We start from the raw sequence: 8,101 nt of genomic DNA on the forward strand, positions 1-8,101 counted from the left end.
GGTTCTCCAGCGCCTCAAGGTTATACGAATGGCAATAGCGCTATGCAAATATCATCACTCCACTGCATACCAAAAAAAAAAGTAAAAAACATTGTAATTTTCAACACCAAGAGCTCTAGCTTTCACAAATGCGAGACCTAATGCATTGCAAATGCTTGTTTATGTTGTCGGCCCCTCTGACAGAGCACAGAAAGTTCCACCATTTGTCTTAGGAGCTTGGGGATGTGGCTTTCTTTCTAGTTAGTTCTGAGGAATACGGGTTAGAGTGTCCCTGAGATCGCACGTATCCGTGTTTATATTCTCGACCATAGCGTATGGAATCTTGCAATTAAAGAACATGTGTTGTAGGTTGCCTGTCCCCTCCCTGCATTTCCAGCATGTGACAGAGTCTCTTTAGCCGAGTTTATGTAGTATGGAAGGGGTCCAGTAAGTTTTGTGAATTGATCAGAACCTTGACTGTGCACGAGCTGGTGTGATTTTTGCAGAAAAGGGTGACTGACAAATACTTTTCCACGTTTTGTTTGTGAAATCCGTTTAGCGGATTGGTTGTATGTGAGGTCTCTGGTTATGGGTAAATAGACGCACTGTAAGTGTGTTGGATGTTTCTAGAAGTTTGTATATACTTGAAGCCATGTGTCCCTTTTGTTTAAGTTTAGCCAAACTGTAGGAAGGTAGGATCTGACAGCATGGTTACCCCCACTTTTTGCCTGGTGTTTTGCTGGTTTTTGACTAGTCTGATTGGGATCCTACTAATCAGGACCACAGTTTATCTGCTTTCTCCCTAAAATGTCATGTACTTAGGTAGACTCCCTTGTAAGTCCCTAGTATATGGTACCCATGTTCCCAGGGCATAGGTACCCCAGAGGCCTCCCATGGGATGACGCATGTATTATACCACCCATGAGAGACCATGCAAAATGGTACTACAGGCCTACCATTGCAGCCTGTGTAAGATGGTGGATGCACCACTTACTTTAGATATAGGTTTACTATATCTATAGGTCACTACACTTAAAACCTATAAGTCATCCCTATAGCAGGCCTTGATAATCCTTAAGGCAGGGTGCTGGATTTTACTTGAGAGGCTGCCACTGTATGAGCAGAGCACCCCTGCAGCCTTCGGAGACCATTCTCCCGGGTTATCGGTGACGCTGCCCGACATATAGGTACAGGTGCTGCAAAAACGGCTGCAACATACCATGTTGTGTTTGATATCAAACACCTTGGAATCATGGGAGGTATGATTCCACCCCTCAGAAGCAAGCTTCGTGGGTCCCTGGTATTCCCGGTACCAGCCTTCTCGACCCGGGCAGCACAAAATGGATGCTGCCAACCAGAGACACATTTCTGCCCTCCTGCTGCTGAGCCAAGCTCGAACAGAGGAAGGCAGCACAATAGGCATCCTGTCACAGGGAGGTGTGACCACCTCCCAGACAAGATTTAGTGTATTGGGGCTGGGTGGGTGCACTTCCAAAGTGCCTGTAAGTATGCACGAGGGCACATTTGGTGTCCCTGTGCATAGTCTAGTTCAAACCAGTTCTGGGAGCCGTTGGCTCCTGCTCTGGCGCGAAACTGGACAAAGGACATGGGAGTAACCTCCCCACTGTCCTGACCCTCCCCTGGGAGGGTCCCCAGAATCTGTCCAACCATCTCCCGGGGGTACAAAAGGGCTTATCTGGCTGTGGGACCCTAGATTCGACATGGACAAGGTTCTGAACAATAAACCACTGACCTTCGATTGTCTGGACACTCATGACTTCGCCTGGGCCCAACTTTGTCTCGCTCTCCGTCCAAAGCATTGTCTGTGCCCGGGCACCATACAGGTTCCGTGCAGGACCTGAGGAGCATCAAGGACAACTGAAGTATCTCCCTTGGAGTCACTCCCCTGCGTTTGCAGGCACCGTAACGCAACTGACTGGTTTGCTGATCCTGAGCTCCTGCGAACTCTGAAGGCTCCAGAAACACAGGAGGTGGGTTCCTACGTTCCTTTAGGTCGAGCTGCCCTCTCATTAAGTTTGAGGCCAGTATCCCTCGTGGGGACCACATAACCTGATTCCCTGTGCACCGCGTACTTCTGCAATTGCATATGCTTGTTGGTGTTCCCCAACTTCGTGCATTGGGCTGTCGATAGCCTTCACCTCTGCGCACATTTCGTACAAAGGGCTTGGACCTCCTCGCACTCCGTGCTCTGCAAGCTGTTGCTTGGTGAAACTGCTAGCGGTCCCCTTGTGACTCCTGTGCCTTTGGCCTGTGGGTCCATCTGAGGGACATAATCAAACATAAAGAGAGAAAGGGTACAATGGAACTACTCCCAGTCCCCTTGGGTAATCAATATGATCAACAATAGAGGTAGTTATTCCACCTGATGCAAAAGGTAGTGCATTGGATCCCGGGCAGGGCACAGAATAGGTGCGTAAGGAGGACGATTGCGCTTAACAAAAGTTTGACAATAGCCAACGCCCCCAGAGGGGATCCATGGGGCTGGACATACCTTTGTCCCATATTACAATGACTTTTCAGAGAATGCTGAGCAGGTAAAACCGTAAGTTTGCGGTTTCTTTGTGACACAGAGACGGGTGCACCTTAGTGTGTGCATGCCTCTTGTGTCATTGTTGGTCCTGAAGAAAGCCTCGCGAATATACATACTGAGGCTGAAACATGTAGACCGTAGTGTTGTCACTTATTTCACCCATTGGATGTCACAGGCCAAAATATACCCGACAGGACATCCTCCTTGGTTTTAAACTTGCCTTATTACTCCAATATAAAAGTTTAGGGAATAATAAAGGCAATTTTAAGTTTTTTCTAAAAACCAGCTCTGCTGTAATCAGGCGTTGTAGCACACCCGAGGGGTATTCGGCCACTCAGGTGGGGGACCCTATGATGAAACATGTCGCCAACTAGGTTGGTGAGTGAGGGTTCTTTTTAAATAAATTTTTCTTTTCTTTTCCTCCTTTCTTACAATGCACTACCTTTTGCATCAGGTGGAATAACTCTCTCTATTGTTGATTATATCCATCTGAGGGACAACACTGCTTTTCTTTGGCTCCCTGGTTGCTCCAGGCCTTCCCTGACTCCACTTGCTGTGGTGAGTCTCCTGGCCCTTGTTGGGCCAGACTGTGACCTTCCTCAACCTTCTTCGTGGGTTGCCGCTGCCAAGGCTTGTTGGTGCTTCCGCCGGACACCAGCCCCTCAGCACTCGACATCCTTTGTGGGACAGCTCGTATCCGTCTCCTGGTCATCCTCGACTTCTCCTGGTCCCTGCAGCTGTAGAGTCAATGTCGCCCTCTTTGCACCTGTAGCACCCAACATAGGTGGGCATTCGTCTACCGGGCCCTTGGTCACTCCTGAGTGACCCAGACTCTGTCCCCTCTGCTTTCAGGGTCCTTCCATCAAGAATCCACCTGCAGATTCCACCGGGCATTTTTCTTCTTTCCAGCAGTGGCATTTCTTTGAAGACTCCCATTGAGAACGACGGCCTTCTGTACTGGTTTTAAATTCCATCTGTACAGAAGGTCAACATTTTTTGTTGGATGAGGACTAGTTGCTCTCACAAGCTGTGACCTTAAATTGACATTTTTTCTCAAGGCAATAAGCGGGAGGTCAAATGCACATTCAGAGTTCTTAATTAAATGCCAATTGCGACATATTATTTTTTTGATATTATGAGTTTGAGGACAGAAAGTTGACACACATACCAATCTGGACAACGGAGTCTTATGCTTTTTGATGAGCAATTCTTCTCGTGTTGTGAACCATGCCCGTTTCATAGAGTGTTTAAGGAGCTTATCTGGATACCCTCTTTCTTTAAGTTTCACATGTAAGGTCTCGGCGTGGGAAAGATAGTCCTCTTTTCTGATTCAGTTCCTTTGTATTCTGAGGAACTGCCCGAAAGGGAGATTATATCGTGGGTTCCTAGGATGGAAGCTTCTATAATTCAAGGCTGGTTTTTGTCGGTGGGTTTTCGATTTAACATTGTCAATAAAGTTTTTTCTGAATGTTTCACTACAACATCCAAAAATCAGACCAGATTTATCTTTGTTCATACTGAATTAAATGTCTGGGGTCCTGTTGTTTAACCAGTTGACAAATTTCATCAACTGGTCAGCATTTCCATCCCATGGGGACCAGATGTCATCTATATATTGCAGCCATTGTACGATATGGCCAGAAAAAGGATTGTTGTTATGAATGTGTTTGTTTTCAAAAAGTGCCATAAAATCCGGTGTGAAGGGACATCCCGTGGCAGTCTCTTTTATTTGAAGGAAGAATTGATCTTCAAATTTGAAATAGTTCCTTTTGAGCGCAAATCTGGCTAACTTCAAAATGAACTCTGTTGGGACCCGATGAGGACGGGGTCTTTTTTTCAAAAACTACTCAATTGCCTCCAATCCCTCATCTTGAGGAATCAACATCAAGTGTCACCATCAATTGGTTATGTGTATTAAATAGATGTCCTTCAACTTTGTTGATAACATCCATAGTATCCCTGAGATATAAAGGGACTTCTTGAAGGAATGGTTTGAGAAAGATGTCCACATATTGAAAGATCGGTTCCAAGATGGAATCACACCCCAAAACAATTGGTCAACCTGGAAGGAAGTATCACAGGAACCCATGGGGTCTTTTTATACAAATACTCAAATTCTCGCGACCTATATTATCTCCTTCCAAACCCTCTTGGAAGATTTTCGCAAGCTTTTCCTGCATTTGTTTTGTTAGAGCTTGAGAAATTGCTCAATAACAGTCTTTGTTGATTACATGTTTTTTGCCTTTAATGAGATACTTCTCTTTTTTCCAAACCACCACAGCACCTCCTTTATCTGCTTGTTTAATGACAACTGACATATCTTGTCTAAGTCGCCACTGTTTGTTTCTATGTTATATTGTTTTTGCAGAACTGTTTCTCATTTTCTAATTCCATCAAAGATGAAAGTACTGCCTGTTCAAAAGTGATCAGTTCTTTGGGAATGGTATGTGGAGGAGGGCAACAATTTGATTTATTGCAAAGTTCAGAATGTTCCTCTGCTTTGTTCTCCTGTTTCTTTAAAAAGAAGGCTTTTAATCTAACTCCAGGACCGATTTTTGTTCTTGTGTCAAGGCTTTTGGTGATCAATTGACTATACTTGAAACCTTTAATTCTTGTAAATCTGGCGTCTTGTGCGCATCTCCAAAGGTTGACTTTTGAAATGTCCTCTGTTTCGTGGTTGATTTCTGTCTAAAAAAGAGGCCTGTCTAGATGAAGTTTTATGGGAAGTGCTGGCACCTTGATCTCAATCTCCAGCTGACTCAGAAGACGAAGTGACAGGAAAAGTGAGAAACCGATTTTTTTTTTATCTTCCTTGGTAATCTACTAGGATTTATATCGACTCAGTTCTTGTGCAACAATTGTCCTTTAAATATGGATAAACTATTTCAATGTTGAATGCTTTTCGATCTTTCTCAAATTTGTTGTAAATGTATGAATTTCTTAAATGTATGAATTTCTTTTTCAATTTTCTGAAGTAATGTGTTCGCATCTGCTGTCGTCTGATTATCTCTGATAACATTTTCCAGGCTGGCTATTTCGTCAGATCACGTTTTGCAGACCCTCTGTGCGGTTTCAATTGAGTTGACCATAAGGTCCCTGCTGCATTTGGTACTTTATATAGCTGAAGCCTTTTTTGTATTCTGGACCATCTGTAAATATGACTGGTGTATTCTTAACCTGTAGGCCCCAGAGGCGGGTGCCTGCTCTTAAGTGTTCTAATAAGAAATGGTCATGTAATTCTGTACGGATCGATTTCTTCTTTAACCGTGTACGTTTTTTTGTTGTTGGGCTGCTGCTGTACTGGATGGGAAGAGAGAGGGAGCTGAAATTAAACTTTGAATGTGGTCTACAGAAAAGGAGACTGTTTCCTTCTCAGACATATTCTGAGAAGGTGGACACGTTGTCGACCTTGTGACATCAATGCTCTATTATTTATATATACAGCCTTTATTTGTGTAGGCTGATACCCTTGTGAGCCTGGTACATGCAATACAAACTGAAATAGTACGGGGTTGGGCCCTTGACATAAACCACCCTCTGCCTCTATTAGGAGTCAAAACAACTGAAAAAGGTGGTTGGTTTTGATTCGCAACATTTTACTGAAGACCCAGTTAGTGAATACACTGGGCTTATGTGTTCATATCACCATTCAAAAAATCAAATAAATCAGTAATAATAGTGCAACCTTCATAACGTGACATGTAAATAATCCTTCTACTTTTCAACACGAACAAAAACATTTTTTGGTACATTTAAAGACACACATAACTTATTCAAACCAGGCCATAATTTTTAAACCGGAGGGTCATATCATGGTAATTGAAACCCTGACCCTATCAATACTGGCAATCAGGTTCCAAGCTATCTATTATGGATGGATAATGATTGTTCAATTTGATTCTACAGTCCATATAGATGTACAATTAATGGAATCTCGGATAAATCTAGCCAATGCATTTCGAGCCACAGGTCACTCGGGGTTCTCTTCAGGGCTTTGGACTGGTGTTGGTACGTGTATATCTAAAAAAGATATACATAACACTGTTTTGATTTGTCATCAACAACCTCTCTCAATATTGTAGCATGAAAACTGCCTGAATGGTAAATATTACCTTATATCTTTAATGAGGAACTGATCCCAAAACAAATTCTGTTGATCGCCGAGGTGACGGATGAGTTTTCTTTCCTTGATTGAAAATCACAATAATTTCTCTATCTATAACAGAAAAAAACAAATTGGTGTCGCTACATGGCCTGGATTGTGTTTAAAAAATATAACACTATTATATGTGACGAGGGCTCATGAAGCCCGGAATAAGCTATGGCAAATTCTGTATTAATGTAAGCGTGGCGGGTATTTAACCCAAAGCATAATCGAGAAATTAGGAAATTTACACAAACAAGGAGTCTTCTTTTCAATTGATGGTGGTATTAGGCCTTTTTAATCGCCCTTTCCGTTCAAGGTGAATGCCTCAACTGCGGGATTCAATATTAAAAGAAAGGACCGTGAAACCACATGTGGAATTTGGCACTTGTAAGAGACATATACTTAGTTTAGTGAGATTCACGGCTCACATGAACCTCCATTTTCAATGAGAAATGAATGGTGGAGTGGCCCGCGTGCACATCCATTTTTTTAAGGAAATAGAAAGGCAATCAAATTGCCTAGTAGAAGCTACAATGCATTATGGCACATGTAGTGAATTCGATCTCACAGTCTGATATTCTGATGAAGAAGAAAATTGAAATATATTATAAATTGTTAATTTCAGACATTTCATTGAGGTCTTTACTAACTATGTTGAATTTCATGATTAAATATGCCTCCTTTTTTCACCCGGATCAATCGGGCTTCATGCCCCACCGCAATACAGCCCTGAATCTCCGCAGGCTCCCGGGAGTGATTGCACGCAGTACAACTATTGCAGAAGATGCAGTCATGCTCTCTCTGTACGGCTGCATGGCCTTTGACATGGTGGAGTGGCCATTCCTCTTTGCAGTGCCCCGACGCATGGGATTTGGGCCCAAATTCTGTGGCTGGGTACACCTCCTATACAACAAACCCATGGCGCACGTCACGGTCAACGGTGGCATTTCGCGGAACTTCCCCCTTGGTAAGGGGACACAACAGGGCTGCCCACTCTCCCCACTACTCTTTGCGATGGTCCTGGAGTCACTAGCGGCATGGATCCGTCAAGACCTAGTCATTAAAGGGCTTAAATGGACAATGGGATGGGAGGACCGCATATCGCTGTACTTGACGTCCCCAGCCCGATCACTGAATTGCCTCCTGGATATCTGTGCGGCCTATGGTAAAGCATCCGGCTACACAATTAATTGGTCGAAATCATTGCTATATCTCCTCCAAGACCTCCCCCCCTCCCCCCCCCCCCCCCAAAAAAAAAACTGCCACGCAACTGTGAAATTCAGATAGCGGGACAGGGTTTCATGTACCTTGGAATATACATTACCCCCCAAGTTGCGCACTTTACTGAAGAGAATCTCATTAAGCCCCTGACCCGCCTCCGCCGAGATGTAAAACACTGGCTTTCCTTAACCGTCACCCTACTA

Source organism: Triturus cristatus, chromosome 6, assembly GCF_964204655.1.
Source record: "Triturus cristatus chromosome 6, aTriCri1.1, whole genome shotgun sequence".
NCBI lineage: Eukaryota > Metazoa > Chordata > Amphibia > Caudata > Salamandridae > Triturus > Triturus cristatus.